This window comes from Pinus tabuliformis, chromosome 6, assembly GCF_031772625.1.
Source record: "Pinus tabuliformis cultivar Carrire ecotype Pingquan chromosome 6, CPIR1, whole genome shotgun sequence".
Lineage (NCBI taxonomy): Eukaryota > Viridiplantae > Streptophyta > Pinopsida > Pinales > Pinaceae > Pinus > Pinus tabuliformis.
The window spans coordinates 374702124-374718824 of record NC_142292.1 but is presented as its reverse complement, the minus strand read 5'-3'; positions in this window follow the sequence as shown (position 1 = coordinate 374718824).

Sequence of the window (16701 nt, the reverse complement as noted above, 5' to 3'; positions counted from 1 at the left end):
GATGGGATTACATGTGCGCGCACCAAAACATCCATACTCTTGACTACATGTGCATGGGAAGCCTGTATACTAGTGATGAGTTGCGGGAGCTCTTCATAGTTCCGGATCTAACTCCAGATACGTGCCTTCAGCTCGATCACACAGACCTTCATCATCTTAGGCAAGTGAAGCAAGGCTCCATTGTATCTCATCGTCCATGTTTGCATGTGATCAATAACAACATGCAAGTTCGCCAAGATACGTGCTGTTTTAGCACATTACTATTGCCATCTATTGAGATGGACGACTGCCTTATGTACGGTACTAAACTTGGAGTACAATGCTTGCATAATTGTGTTAAGGGACAATACTTCATCTAGTATTGCCTTCTTCAGTTCAGCTCGGGCGGACGCTGTCACCAAATCTCCTCCTTGCTTGGCCATCTGTAGTTCCTTAGCCATTCTCTAATTCTTAGCTATCAGAAAGAAAACACTTGAGCTAGTGGCTTCGCCATACACTCTGGTAGCATCGGCCAAGGCTGCTGGATATTCACACACGCTAGACACAATCACTCATTCTCAAATTGCACAGGAGATGTATGATCATCCAGAGTCGACACTCTACGAGACTGCACAACTCTATGTTGAGACTCGTTGAATGAGATGTTGTGCATCTCTCCTTCTGGCTGATCTCGAAGGATTGTGGTACCTCCTTGGTCACTTGAGACTTTCTCATCATCTGGATGTGATGAAGCGGGTAAGTTGACCTCTTGGTGGTGAGGCATGAGGTCAAAGTCCAGTTCTAATTCATGTTGCTCCATATCCGTATCCAACTGTTGAAGTGCTTTCTCTTCTCATGAGTGAAGTCCTGCTCATGTGATGGTTCACCCTGTCTGCTTGATGCCATCTATTCAGATGAATCCACTACCTGTACAGGCGTTATTTCATCCATTTGCACATGTTGCGTCCCTTGTTTTACTTGTCGTTGCTGTGCTTCCCTCTCTTGTTTGTGCAGCTCTTGTTCCTTCTGGAGTTGCTCCCTCAACTCATGCAACTCCTTCTCTATTTCTTCCATCCTTCTCTTCTCCCTCTGCCTTTACGCGATTCGCTTGTTGCTCTATTGCATTTTCACCTCTATAGCCAAAGCTATTTTATCCACAAGTGGATCTACTCGGAACTTGCAGCTTTTCTCTTTCTCATGCGATCAACAATATTCCTCTTGCCCTTATCGCGCACTGGTATGCTTACCTCTACTACTGTTGCTGGTGCTCTCCAAGATGTTGCTTCATGTTGCTTCACTAACCACTCCACAACGAAGCCGATCTATTCATTGGGTTTGGAGAAACTGTAGCAATATCTCTATGGGTCCTCCTCCGCCCAATGAAATGCCCCGTGGATCCAGTTGAACTATACTCTCGTGTAGTGATCTTTCACAATACAATGTGGGTCATACGAATTGTAACTTCAGAGGTCAAATAGATACTTCTTCATCTGTTCTGCTTCGAAATCCGCTTGCTTGAAACTTTGGATCTCATATAATCCAATCCATAATGGAAGAGAGGGTCAAGGTGCCTTCTTCTTCCTGTGAAATCTAGCTGTCAATCCTGTCGAGATGTGATATGATACTTCCTTCATGACGAGTATGTCCAAGGCAAACTAATGTAGAACATGCATAGGATTCTCTGCACTGAACATTCGTATGAAGGTGACAGATGGTGAGGCATATCAATCAACAATGTCTATCAGTTCCTCCATTGCTACCCTTGAAATGTAGGGTGGATCCCGTTTGAATATCATCTGTAAACTGGGGTGAAAAAATGATCGGACAACCATGTGATAACTCCTTTGAAGCTGCATTTGGACAACAACTTACAATATGTGTTCACAGCAGTCTCCGCCAACGACCATGCCCACTCCAAGCCCGGGAACTCCTGTTGGGAAGAGATTGAATCTAATATGTAGGCGAACATGTAGATCTCTACTTTCATACCTCAGGGTGACTGTCTAGCCTTCATTACCTATTCCGTCAACTGATGAGCCAACATGCTAGACCAGTTACATAGTTTCACCTCTCTGGCCAGTTGGTCCAGCGTGATCACCCAACTCTGTGGGAAGGTTTCAGTGCTTTCTTGGCCATACATATGACATGAAAATATGACCAAGTATTGATACGCCTTCTGCAGTATCTTTGTATTGTAGATCTGGTTGGGTGTCATACTGAATCTAGCGACTCCTTTACCCAATTCTTAAGCATGTCTCTGGAGTTGGCACTGCTGCTGGGTAAGTTGAAGGGAGTCTCCATGATAGTCATGGGCTTTGATATCTGATACATCTCATCATAATCTTGTGCCCAAAAGGTTTCAAGCTTTGTCCTGCTGACACTGCTTAGAGTCATTGTCTCGGGATCAATGTGCGAGACAATCCAATGTATCATGTCCGTGCATGGGAACGCAGGGTATTTGCATGCAATCCGGTACAATCTGGATTTGTGAATGCTCACATACACCTGGAAGTCTTTGAGGTCTTCCCCAAAGGTGCCTTCAAATGCTTCATTGACCTCTTGCCATTTCAGCTTGATGTCCTTGTCTAGAAATAACTTGGTATCTTCATAGATTGGTAGACTTGCGGCCACCTACTCAATTGCTGCTCTAGTTCCACTCCCGTCAGTGTCCTATGATCCTACTCTCTTGGAGGCCATTGATCCTGTATTGATAAGAGGTAGATGAACACCTGAAAGACCTGGAGACAAAGTGACATGCATGGCAAGAAATCTGTCAGTGAAAACGAAAGAAAATTCGGGGAAAGACATAACACATACCTAGGGAATGATAGGAAAAGTTTGCGCAATTTCTTCTAGGAGGTTGGGTGCCTGGGTGCCAGAACTATGCAAAAGGCAGTGTGGGCTATCTGGGAGGCAAGACTGGCTGTTGGATTTGCGCAATGTGCAATCCAGACTGGTTGATGCAGTCCCTGAGCCTGTAGTCACTGTCCCTCAGAAATGAGCAAAGTAGTCCTGGAGACAGTGCCCAGGTAGAAATGCGTATTTATGGAGAGGAAGACAAAGCCTTCCTTATCTAGATTGTGCAATGTTGTCTCGGTAAGGTAGAGTCCGGGCCAAGGTTGTCCAGACCTGCCGACAGGAAGCTAAAAGCAAATCTGAAAGTGAATGCATGGCAATACTGAGTGAAAGCATAAGTGATTGATTGTGCATGCAAACATTGGATGAAATATCCATAAAACAAAACAACATGCATGTGAGTGAAACGAGTCGCTGAATCAGCAACCACTCGTGCAAAACAATTTCATTCATGTGACAACAACAAGATAACAACGAAAACTAAAACGGTGCTAGTAAAAGCTAGTATGCATGTAAACGACAACAAATGTTCAAATAAATCAAGCAAACAACACTCACACAAGCAAAAACACAAAAAGTGACATAAATGCTGAAAAAGACAAGTTGAGACCACTTACCTGTGAATAGTTGAGCCGGATGTGTCGAAGAGTCTTGGATGTGCTGTGGGATGTCATAACTCCAAGATCGATGTGAAAGAATGAGCTATGATGCATCGAATGCATAAGTTTGAGCTCATGAAGCACATGCCACAAATCTAGGACAAAGAGACACTTGGAGGAAAGTTTCTAAAATAAACTTTGCATGTAACCTCCTGCAGCTAAAAATAGCTCCCTGAATCATGTGATGATTTTTGCATGTTTCCTTTTGATATTCAAGGAAAAGCAAGCCATGCATGCAAGTCAAGTTTCCTTGGTCCCGGGAGGAACTCATCAACCCAATTGCACATGCATGAGGCTGCTCAACTGCTGGGAGAAAATGTACATTTATGGATGGGAGCTAGGCTAGCTGCCCAGGATATTTGCACAATTTATGGGTAGAATAACTGTCTGTTGCCCAAGATTGCACAATTCCTCGGATGAGTAGGCTTGCTGGGAAGGATTTCATAGTTTTTTGGGTGAAGCCTGACTGGCAAGATTGCACAATTCTGGAGCCTAGTAGGTGGCCAGATTGAATTGCATAATTTCTTGAGGGAAGGATGGTTTCCCTCCAGAATTGCACAATTTCTTGGGGGAGCTGCTCAGCTTGCAGTTGACCAAGTCCAGATGAACAACCTGTGAGGGGAATGCATCAAGCTTTGATCGACAGGCTGTCTTTGTGCAAGAAAATCACTGAAGCTTGTGTACTTGACACAGCAAGACAAGTTGTTGTGAAAAGTTGGTAGGGAGGCTACAAAACGAAGCTAAGGAAAAATTTTGGAGGGTGGTTGTAGCCGCTACAATATAGGGATGAATTTTTTTTGAAGTTGGTGTTAATCAAAAACCTAGTTGGTGTTAATTAGAAACCCAGGTTCAACTAGGAACACTTTATCAATACTCATTAATTCAAATAGATAACTACTTTGTTCAAATAGATAACTCTTGTATAACCATATAAATAAATATAACGAATTTGTTTTTTCTTACCATTTTTATAGTTTGATCATGTATTGTACACTTGTTTCCTAACATATCAAGGAAGCTATGTTGGAGATACAATTGTGACTAGATGACATCGCAACTATGAGGCCATCCAATGAAGACCGTTGGTATCAACAACCCATGAACTATTGAGACAGACTCCTACAAATTCTGAGCAGTGGAGTCTCTGCTATAGTAGCATCAAATCCCAACGTCAAATCCCCTTAGAATTTCAAAATACACCATCCATCCTGCATTTTGGAAAATTTGGTATATTTCAAGATACTAAACTCTACAAGGTATTCAGGTTCGTGCCTCACTGCAGATCCTCCCATTCTGATAGTTTCTCAGGAGTAACAACAGTTCATGTGACTTAGGAAAACATGCATGGTGGATCATAAGTTAATGTGGGCAAGTGGCTAAGAAATGGACCCACTCTGTAATGTGCTTACTCATTAAAGTGTGTGGCATTTTGTCCAGACCTTGGGCAATGTTCTTCAACATTGTGAATATGTTTGTATGTTTACAAATATTTATTGCTTCTTTGCAAGAATAGAAGTCTGTATATATTTTAAGTCCCTTTAATTTTATATAATAAAATGTTATTATTTAAAAAAAATTAAGTGAGTTTTGTTATCTTTTAATTTATAAACTATAAAATATTTAGTTATATTTCTATAAAAATTCATATTTTGTGAATTTCATTAGTTCTTAAATTATAAATATTGTTTTTACATCGATTTTTTTAATCCTTGATATATAAATTCTAAAATATTTAACAACTTTACGTAAAAATAATGAAATTTATAATAGTTTTAAACCATTTACAGAATTTATTATGTAAAATTTTCGTTATACCACTTTAATGAAAGTTCCTTTGCTTTTTATAGCATTAAAAGGTAATGCGAACACTTACATGACATAGTAATAATCATATAACATGAAAAAAACCGAAATTATTAATCCCTGAAACAATGTTATCATACGACAATTATACTACAGGCACAAAATTGTAAAATGAACAGTTAATAAGATGGAGGAATAAAGCCGATGAACAACGATTTTCCTTTGCCATAGATGCCGTTACTTCAAGGAAAGAGCTAACCAGCCATATATTGGGTATTTAATGCCCTCAGAGCAGCACACGACTTAACGCGATAACACGAGAGCGGGCAAATTCGGCATTAAATAATATTTGCCCGCTCCCGTGTTATCGGGCTAAGTTGCGTGCTGCTCTGAGGGCACTAAATACCCAATTTATGGTTGGTTAGCTCCAGCCGTTACTTAAACTCATCTCTGCATAGCAGAGACAAAATTCGACATAAAAAAAGCTTAAAAATACAACATCTATGGAAAAGATGATTACAACGCAATTCTGTTGTAGGTTCATAAGTGGAACTCACTTCATGACACATTGCACATAATAACTTATCACTTTCACCGAGCTCCTCAAAGAGAAAAATGTTTTTAGAAGGGTCACTGTCGCGTAATATGTTTCTTTCTCGACTCAAGATAAAGATCAAAATTTTCCCGAACAATTTTCATAGAATTACGAATATCGCTATTTTCCTCCAATGCTTGCAACATCCTTTGAAAAATTTCAAAATTCCCGCTCCATATAATTTTTTGGCTCCGGCGGCTCCAATCCAATATATTTTGAAACAAAACAACATTATCATCTTGAACCATTGCAATATATTTCGAAACAAAACAACATTATCATCTTGAATCATTGCAATTTTGACAACATTTGGGCCACCACTTTAATTCAATCGATGCCATACATACTCTCCAGCCTATCATATTTTGTCCAACCACTCTATGTCCACACTTTCCCATGTATTCCCCAATTTCCATTGGCCTCGATTTGATCTTCGCAAGAAAAATACCAATATCATATGTTGCTCGCTAATTTCCTTCCCCACTTGTGAGACTTCATCCATTCCATTTGGCTCTGACATCATCATAACCGCTAGGCTTTGTGAAGGAGATGTCATTTCACAACTTTGTTGAACCTATAGATATTCATTAATCATAACAACTGGTTCTCTAGAAAGAACCCGTATAATACTTCCCTAGACATCAAATCTTATATTATTGTTCATCATCGATATTGTTCCCCAAGCCGTTGATGAGAACTGTTGGGTGTGTTATATTCTTTCCATGACTACCCCATGTATGGGGGATTCATAGGGGGGCGAGAGCCCCGCTTGTATGTTGCGCCGGGAGCAGTGGGGGAGCAGTAGCGCCATGGAAATTTCTTTTTGACCCTATATTAGGTGGGCAGACCTACCTATGGTTTTTTGCATGGATTTCACACATGGTTTTGGGCATGATGCTTTTCTGTCCATGGTATTTTGTAGATCCAATCAAGGGAACTATGGTTATGTTCTAATCCAGGGTTAATGGATTGGGGTTTATGGATGCTTCAGCATGTATATATATGTATTGTAACATTGAAAAGAAAATAATGCAAAATCAATCTAGTAGTCGTGTTTTTGGGATCTAGGGGAAAATTTATGTGTATATATGTTTTATGATCTTGCCATTGTTTATTTTATGTTTTTAGAATTTGTATGCAAGTAATTTTTGTATGAGGTTAGAACTTTCATTTGGTATTAGAGTTGTTTTCGCTTCAAGGGGATGCCTTTGCTGCTGAGGGGTTTTGCTCAGGCCTGTGGTAGACCTTGCTTAGTGGGAGATATGCGGGATCAATTCTTGTGTTGAATAAGATGATGAGTAGTGGAAAGATAGAGATCGAGAAATTTAATGGTCAGAGTTTTGAGTTGTGGAAATTCAAGATGGAGGATCTGCTAGTGGATAAATATCAGTGGATCGTTGTAGATCCAGTTACTAAACCAGTGATAATGTCAAGTGAAGACTAGACGAAGTTGGATCAGAAGTCAAAAAACACAACACGATTGTGTACCTCAGATTTAGTATTGTTGAATGTATCAAGGGAATCTTCGGTGAAGGCTTTGTGGGACAAGTTAGGGACTTTGTAGCTATCTAAGTCTTTGGTGAATAAACTCCTCCTACGGAAAAAGTTGTATAAACTGAGGATGAAAGATGGAGATTCAGTGAAAGAGCATCTGAATGCCTTTAATATTATGGTAAGCCAATTATTATTTGTTGATATTAAAATTTCATATGAAAATAAGTTGATCAATTTGTTGTGTTCTCTACCAGATTCGTGGGATAGTTTGGTTGTTGCAATAGGTAGCAATGCAACTGCCTTGCAGTTTGATGAAATAGTCCCATCCTTATTGTTGGAGAAGATGAGATGGAAAAATATGGGGGGCTAGAATGGTGATGCCTTGTTTGTAAGAGGACGGTCCTAGAACAGAAACAAAAATAATTCCTCAAGTGGGAGATCTAAATCTAGAGGGAGATCTGAATCTCCTAGAAAACCTGTAAAGGTGTACTAGAAATGAGGAAAGGAAGGGCACTTCAAAATGGACTGTAAATCTAAATCTCCCGAGAAAGGAAAGGGATCTAATGATGCTCCTTCTATAGAGGCGAAAGCCACCTCAGATGAAGGCGGGGATGTGCACTTGGATTCTTTTTCAAGTACACATGTAGATCACGAGGCATGGTTGATTGACTCGGGTGCATCCTTTCACTTCACTCCCCATAAAGAGTCTTTTTGCAAGTCTGAGAAAGATGACAATGGTGATGTCTTCTTCGGGGATGACAGGAATACTAGAACCGTCGGTTGCAGAAAAGTCAAGTTGAGGTTGCAAGGTGGAAGGATTATAACACTTCCAGGTGTTTTGCATATTCCTGCATTGGCCAAAAATCTTATTTCTGTAAGCAAGCAGGACGATGCAGGTGTAAAAACAGTGTTCGAGAAAGATACATGTAAGATGGTTCGAGGAGCACTGGTATTGGCAGGGAGTTTAGATTGGCACTCTTTACAAGCTTCAGGGTAACACTATTATTGATGGGTGAAACAGTTTAGTGGTTCCTGAAACTGGAGCAGAAAATATAGTGGTCTCTAGAGAAAAGACCATGCTATGGCATCAAAGGCTTGGACATATTGGAGAGAAGGGCCTTCGAATACTTCATGGTAATGGTATGGTAAAAGGTATGTCTAATTTCTCTCTGGATTTTGTTTTTTGTGATAATTGTGTATATGGGAAGAAGAATCTGGTGAGTTTTCCCTCTGGTGTTAAGACGATGAAACATATATTAGAGCTTGTGCACAATGATGTGTTTGGACCTGTGTTGGTTCCATAATTGGGTAATTCTGTGTACTATGTATCATTTATAGATGACTTCTCAAGGAATACATGGATAATTTTTTCATAAATAAATTTGAAGTCTTTGACATGTTTAAAAAATTTAAGGCTCTGGTTGAAAATCAGACAGAGAACAATATAAAGGCGTTGAGGACAGATAACGATGGAGAGTTTTGCAAGAAGGAATTTGAAGAATTCTATAAGAGGTGTGGTATATCAGGGCAGAAGACTGCTCCATACACACCTCAACAAAATGGAGTTGCAAAAAGAATGAACAAGACGTTGATGGATAAGGCAAGAAACATGCTCAATGATGCCGGGTTAGGACATGAATTATGGGCAGAGGTGGTGGAGACTGCATGTTACTTGGTCAATAGATCACCTTCATCAACATTGCAGGATAAGACTCCACAAGAGGTATGGACTGGTAAGAAACCCTCTCTTTTAGATCTGAGAGTATTTGGATGTGATTCATATGTGCATGTTCCAAAGGAGAAAAGAACCAAGTTGGATAGTAAATATGAAAGGTCCATCTTTATTGGGTATAAGGATGGTTTAAAAGGTTATAATATTTGTAATCTAGAAACAAGGAATGTTGTGTACAACCACGATGTAGTGTTTAGAGAGGTGAAAGATTTTATTAAACATAAAGTCCTACCAAAGGAAACTAAGAAGATATAGTTTGAGATAAAGGAGGAAGAATCAGACTCTACATCAGAACATGAATCAGAAGATGAGGAGCCACAAAATCCAGCTGTGAGAGGATCAGTCCGAGAAAGAAGGCAACTAGAAAGGTATAGTCCATCTTCTTTCTGTTCAAATTTTGATTTATCTATTACTGATGATGATCCCAGAATTGTCAAGGAGGTCATAGATTCAAAGGATGGAAAACTATGGAAAGAGGCCATGGTTGATGAAATGGCATCTTTGCACAAAAATGAGGTTTTGAATCTGGTGGAGTTGTCGGCTAGAAGGAAACCCATTGGAAGAAAATGAGTGTTTAAGAAGAAGATGAATGCAGAAGGAAAGGTGGAGAAATACAAAGCTTGGTTGGTAGCAAAAGGTTATTCCCAGGTTCCAGGAATTGATTTTGGTGATATTTTTTCTCCTATTGCCAAGGTAGCTTCTATTATATTAATTTTATATGTTGTTGCTGCTTTTTATTTTGAGGTAGAACACATGGATGTGAAGACAACATTTCTTCATGGAGATATGGAAGAAGAGATCTACATGAAGCAACCTGAAGTATTTGTGGTGAAGGGTAAGAAAGAACTGGTATGCAGGTTAGAAAAAGTCTCTATATGGGTTAAAATAGTCACCAAGGATGTGGTATCAGAAATTTGATACGTGTATATGGGGACTTGGCTTCACCAGAAGCGAAGCAAATCATTGTGATTATTGTAAATTAATTAGTGGCCATGTTATTTATTTCGTCTTGTATGTGGATGATATGTTGCTGGTTGGAAATGACAAAAAAAATATCCAGGATTTGAAGGCCCATTGTCCTCTAAATTCGACATGAAAGATTTTGGTGTTGTAAACTATATTTTGGGCATGAAAATTAAACAAGATCGGGCAAAGAGGAAGCTCTGGTTAAACCAGAGGAAGTATGTCGATATAATACTATAGAGGTTTAATATGCATGATAGTAAACCGGTGAATGTTCCTATTCCTATAGGTGTAAAGTAATCTATTGAACAGTGTCCCAAGACACAAGAAGAGGAAGAGGCCATGTCCCGTGTTACATATGTAAGTGAATTCGATAGCCTGATGTATGCAAATTTTCTGTACTAGACCAGACATTGCACATGCAGTGGGAGTATTGAGCAGGTTGATGTCAAAACTAGGGAAGGAGCATTGGACATTAGTGAAACGATTTTTCAGGTATTTACATGGCACTAGTGATTATGGTTTGTGCTACCAAGGAAGACCATGATTGGACAAAGTCTTGGACATTTGTGGAGTTTTTGATGCATATTGGGCTGGAGATCTGGATCAGAGAAGATCTACAAGTGGGTATGTGTTTAACCTATTTGGAGGCGCAGTCATTTAGATGAGTAAGAGATAGTCTGTAATGTTACTTTCAACTACAGAGGCAGAATACATGGCAGCCATTCATGCAATCAAGGAATCTATTTGGTTGTAGAGATTGTGTTCAAGTATTTGGTTAATACAATGAACTATAAGGATAGACTCTAACAGCCACAGTGCAATTTTTTGGCAAAGAACCTTGCTTATCATACAAAAGCAAAGTAATTGATGTTTAGTATCAATTTGTGAGGGATATGGTTGAGGAGAAAAAGGTATTGTTGGTAAAGGTGGACACTTTGAAGAATACTGTAGATGTATTGACAAAGTCTATGAGCACTGAAAAGTTATCTTGGTGTAGAGAAATAATGGGCATTCCAGGGTTGGATCAATGACTAAGCTCTCCTATGGAAAGAAAACAACAAGTGGGAGAATTTTGGGTGTGTGTTATATTCTTTCCATGACTACCCCATGCATGGGGGGGAAAAAAACCCACTTGTACATTGCATCAAGCACAACAGGGGGTGCAGTTGTCCCCCTATTGGGGGGCAAGGAAGGGGGTAGCAGTGTCTTGGGAAATTTTTATTTGGACCCTATATTAGGTGGGTCGACCTACCTATGGTTTTGTGCATGAATTTCGCACATGGTTTCGGACATGATGGTTTTCTTTCCATCATATTTTATAAATCCAGTCAAGGGAACTATGATTATGTTCTAATCTAAGGTTAATGGATTGGGGTTTATGGATGATTCGACATGTATATATATGTATTATAACATTGAAAGGAAAATAATGAAAAATCAATCTAATAGGCTCGATTTTGGGATCCAAGGGAAAATCTCTATGTAAATCTGTTTTATGTTTTATTCTCTCACCATTGTTTATTTTCTGCTTTTAAAATTCGTATGCAAGTAATTTTTGTACGGGGTTGAAAGTTTCAAAAACATTCATCTCACTTAGTGTAGTAGCATACATGTGATCACAATTTCTTTCCCACTTTGGAAATGAGCCAATACTAAAAGTCTCCCAACCCCATCTTTCTTTTATCTTGACAAATAATACCAAATCACAAATGTCAGGAAATTCTAATTATTCCTAGTTATTTAAGGAGTTAGCCAGGATCTATTCTAGTCATTCAAGTGAGTCTAATATTTCTTTGTTTCATTGCTCATAAACCCGTTTCCAAACCCTCTACCTGGAGACAATGACTAAAAACTGACCTATTAAGTTCTTCATTTTGATCTCATCCAAAAATTATTAAGGTACAGTTCTTGTAGCTCTAGAGTGATGTATAATGCATGCCTTTAACAAAGTCACTAAGCTATTTGGTAGCTACATCTTTTCTTTGGCCCCACTCAAGGAAGGGACTTGTAGCTCTAGAGTGATGTATAACACATGGCTTTAACAAAGTCACTAAATTATTTTGTGGCTACATCTTTTCTTCAGCCCTGCTCAAGGCAGAGACTTGCTACCTTGCAACGATTCTTGTTTATCATTAACTTCTTTTCAACACATTAAAATAAGACTTTGAAAGAAAAATCTCATTATATATTTTTTGTTTTAACAAATTCTTATATTCATATTAGCTTGCAAGCCTTTCACTACCATGAAATTAAGAACCATTACCTTGTGATCAGTTCTAATTCATCATTCCATTATGGTTATATATTTTTGTTTATAGTTGTATATATTAGGACATTAACATATAGTAAATTACTCATCTATATTTCATTATATTAGATAAAGGTATATTTTTAATATATAGTTTTAAAATAATTTTTAATTATCTCAATTAAGTATTTATTTTTTATTAGAATTAATTTTATATTTATAAGTGTCAAGAAGAATCAAATTCCTTAAGGCTCAAATTATTTTTAGAAAGCAAAATTTAAAGAAAACTTTGTACCTAAAGAGATCTCTCCATACTTGACGCATAGATCTAAAATTTATATATATATGCCATGTGTTCCATAAGTAATTATACATCTATCTTTTTGAAAGACACACAAATAAAGTCCATGGGGTTTTGGATAGATGGTGATCATGTGCTCTGTTAAGGCACTCCTTGTTGTGAAGTCACTGGGTCAATTCCCCACCTTGATCGGGGTGATATATTAGACATGATGAAGATGTAGTCTTGCCAAACTTTGAAAAAAGAGAAGGGACACACTAATAAAATGTTTAAATCACTAAAAAATAATTCAAATTTTTTTATATACAATATAAATAGGTTCTTTCTGTTTATATATATATATATACATAGAATATTTGTTTTTATTTTTAGTTTTTTTAAATGTTATATGTCAACTCCATATTAAACAACAAATATATTCTCTACAAAGTTGTCCAGACAAAAATATGACTTTACAATATGATATCATAGCTCCAGATGGGGGTCATCAACTAGAGGCATGTTAAGATCAATTATCAATTTTAAAGTTTGGCATCTAAAAGAACTTCTTCTTGTATTGTGTTTTTCACTGATTTCCCGCTGCAATTGTAGCTCTGCTTATTGGTAATGCAAGGTGTTGATTTCATCTTCCTAATGATTCACTTGGGATTTGATAATTTGTAATTCATTAGGAAAAAAGATCAATGAGTTTTATTTATTATGATTTCCCATTGGAGGTATAGATACTAAACTTTATTATAGATAGGGTGGTGATGACACTAACTACATACATGGATGCCACCTAAAACGATTGTAGGGTTTAGGCTATTCACCATAAGAGACTTGCTAGAGGAGGGGAGATAAAGACCAAGGAGAACCAAGAAACAAATAAGATTGAAGCTTGAACCAAGGGAGTAAGAAGGAGATAAGAGGACAATAGTAAAAGGAGCACCGAGAGAGTTTGATAACAAGGGGGGAGGATTGACGTGATCAGGGAACAAGAAATTCAACAAACGGGAAGGAGAAAAGGGGGATAAATGTGAAGAGCAAATATTGTCCAAGAAAAATTATACATCTAAGTTAGCATGAAAATAAATGGAGAAGTACCTTTAAAGAACAGGTGAGCCAAATTTAACTTGGAGACTCTTGTGAAGCCTGGAACTACCACTTCTTAGAGTATGGAGGACTAAAGGTATGTGAATATGTAGAGGGGTCCATAACTCTCCAGATAGGACAACTGCACTGCCATGAAGGACCCTAGAATTTCCACCCACCCCCTCTGAACCTCCTGAGAGACCAAAGATGAATCAGAGAATGAGAACTCAAATCTCCTAGCCAAGCAGAAAAGATTTTTATTTTGAAAATTGAGCATAGGAATCCATAGAGCCCGAGATCTAGCCTTGGAATTCAAGTCACTAGTCATGAAATAGAACTAGCATTTCTCGCTAACAACTAGTTCATCATCTTGGAAATTACCATAATTGGCTAAGGAAGCCTCCCAAAATTTAATTACCCTTTAACAAAAATAAAATTTATCTCATCCCTCAGGAAAGCATAGGATTCTTATAACCTGGAAACATATCTCCTTAACATAGTCCATAAATTTAATCGCAAGACCAAAGAATTCACATGCAAGAGGGATCTCTTTAGTATTAAATTATATGAACACCCACCACCATGAAGCCATCAATAAAATTGGTATGGCGGGGAAAAAGCAATTTGTAGAACTATCCAGAGAATGAACTTGCCACATGTGAGGGTTGTGAGGGGTAGAGACATGCATGGAAATCTCTCCCTTGATTCGCCACCACATGAGTATAGATTGGACCATAAAACAATTCATAAACCATCTAATTGCCAATGTGAGGGGAAGCGGGGAATTAAGGATGTTTACATTGATTCCCTCGTCATTTTCCTTTCCCTTTTTAACATACCCATAGGCTTTAAAGATTATAAAATGAGTAGAAATATAGGAGAAATAAACCTTGGAATAGATTCCCATCCTAACACATCATTAATGACAGCTTGTCTTGCCTCTAGAAAACAAGCCTAATTTTCTAGTGAGTCTATTTCCTTATTTTGACTTCTCAAGGTGTGATAGAAAGTCTTGTGATGAAAATAGTCCAGGATACTTTGAATTTTGTGGAGAAGAAGGATGAGGTGATTATTCTTAGGAAGAGAACCTCTTTGTAAATGATGAATGGTGAGAAGGGAATCTCCAAATATTACTATCTTGGAGATTTCCCTTTCTTTATCCAAGTAAAGTCCAAGAAGAAGCCCATACATTTCAGCCAAATTTTTTGTCCTCTTGCCAAGTCCCCAAGAATACTTAACTTCTTGGTTTCCCTTGGGCTAAATAAATGCAAAATGAATGCAATTATAAAGAAAATTAGATTTTCTTTTCTTTTCTTTAAATTATGTTATCTCTTGATATATAAAGTTGATGTAGAAATAAGGTGGAAATTAAAGTATTTTGTTTATAGGTGATATTAAAATATTTGTGTTTGCTAATACTATGTTTTAATTTGTTAATGTATGTATTATTTTATATTTTTTTAATGTAATATTATGTTGATGGTGCTAGACCCACCAACATGTCAGGGGATCTCCCTGGTAAGAAGTCCCAGCTAGACCTCAGACCATTTGGGGTAGTATTCCTAGAAGTGGGTAATAGAGAAATGCCTTGATTGTGATAGCGCACAGACGTAAGTGTGATATCTTTGTTGGAAGCAAGTGTGTGATCTTGCAGAAAGTCAAGTGAGATGCATAGGAGTTCTAACACATGGAGGGGAAAAGGAAGTGTGTCCCTTAGAAGCCTATAATAGTATGAAAACTTAAAGGAACACACGAGCTGAATGACATCACAAGCTAGAAAGCAGAATAGTTCACAATCCAAAGTGAAGAGATAAACCTACAACACGTCTTCAACAAGATTCATACAATCATATACAAAATAGTCCATACACGAATGTGTAAGTTAAATACAATACATTGCTAAATCAACCAGAATAGTCCAACAACATATGCATGAAACGTGCTGGATTTGTTATATATATTAAGTGAAAGTTCCATCCATACATACACCACTGACAAACACGAACCCAAATAGTGGAACATTATAGTCAACACCGCCTGCTCCTCCGAAGAGATGTACTTTCTCTACATTGTGGAGAAGTCAAGGCGCATTACAATACTCTCCAAGCCTTCTCTAAGCAATGCCTAGCCAAAAGATTGGCTCCCAAAAGCCTGTACTATGAGTTATGAGGCTCTATATATATTAAAGGGTGGGGTGAACCTTAACATTCCCCTTTAACTCTTGGACTACCCTCATGACTATTCACATTACAATAGTGATTGTCCACATTCCACTAATGACACTTAGAATTTCACTTACAACATATTTAAAATAAAATAATTTCCACATATACCCATGTGGGATAAAAATAGGCTTGCCACAACCTGATAAGACAAACAACATCATTTGGGGTCTTGTTGAAATACCAACTTGGTAACCTCCTCGCGGTGGTCTTTGGTGGAAAACTTATACCAAACTTGGTACTGTGCTATTGTGTCCATGTACTATTTGATGACATCTTTGTCGAAGAAGACTCTTGCCTCCATGGCTTTCGAGTATATGGTTGTGAAACCTTTTTCTAGCTCATCTTGAAGCATGCCCAACATTGTCCTGAGTGTGTCTAGACCACTGATGTAACTTTGCATGTTCTCTACAGTGAGTTGCAAGTCATCATTGGTGGCTTTGCGCATCAACTGCTCTATGTACTTGTCGACATCGAGCATGACACGGTTCTTCCTCATGGCTTGGGTGAGGGTTCCAATGGAACAGATGTTGTGCATTCGTACTATGACATCAACACTCTTGAAAAACCATATATAGCAAGCCTCAATGCTAGTGATGACCAGAGGGAGATGCTCATAGTTCTGGATCAACATCTGAATTCGTGCTTTGTCTAGCTTAGCCACTGGCTTCATTCTCTTGTGTAATTAAAGAGGGGCTCCTTTATACCTCATTGTCCATTTTTGCATGTGCGCAATAGTAGTGTGAATGTCCTTGAGAGTTTAGGTTGTCTG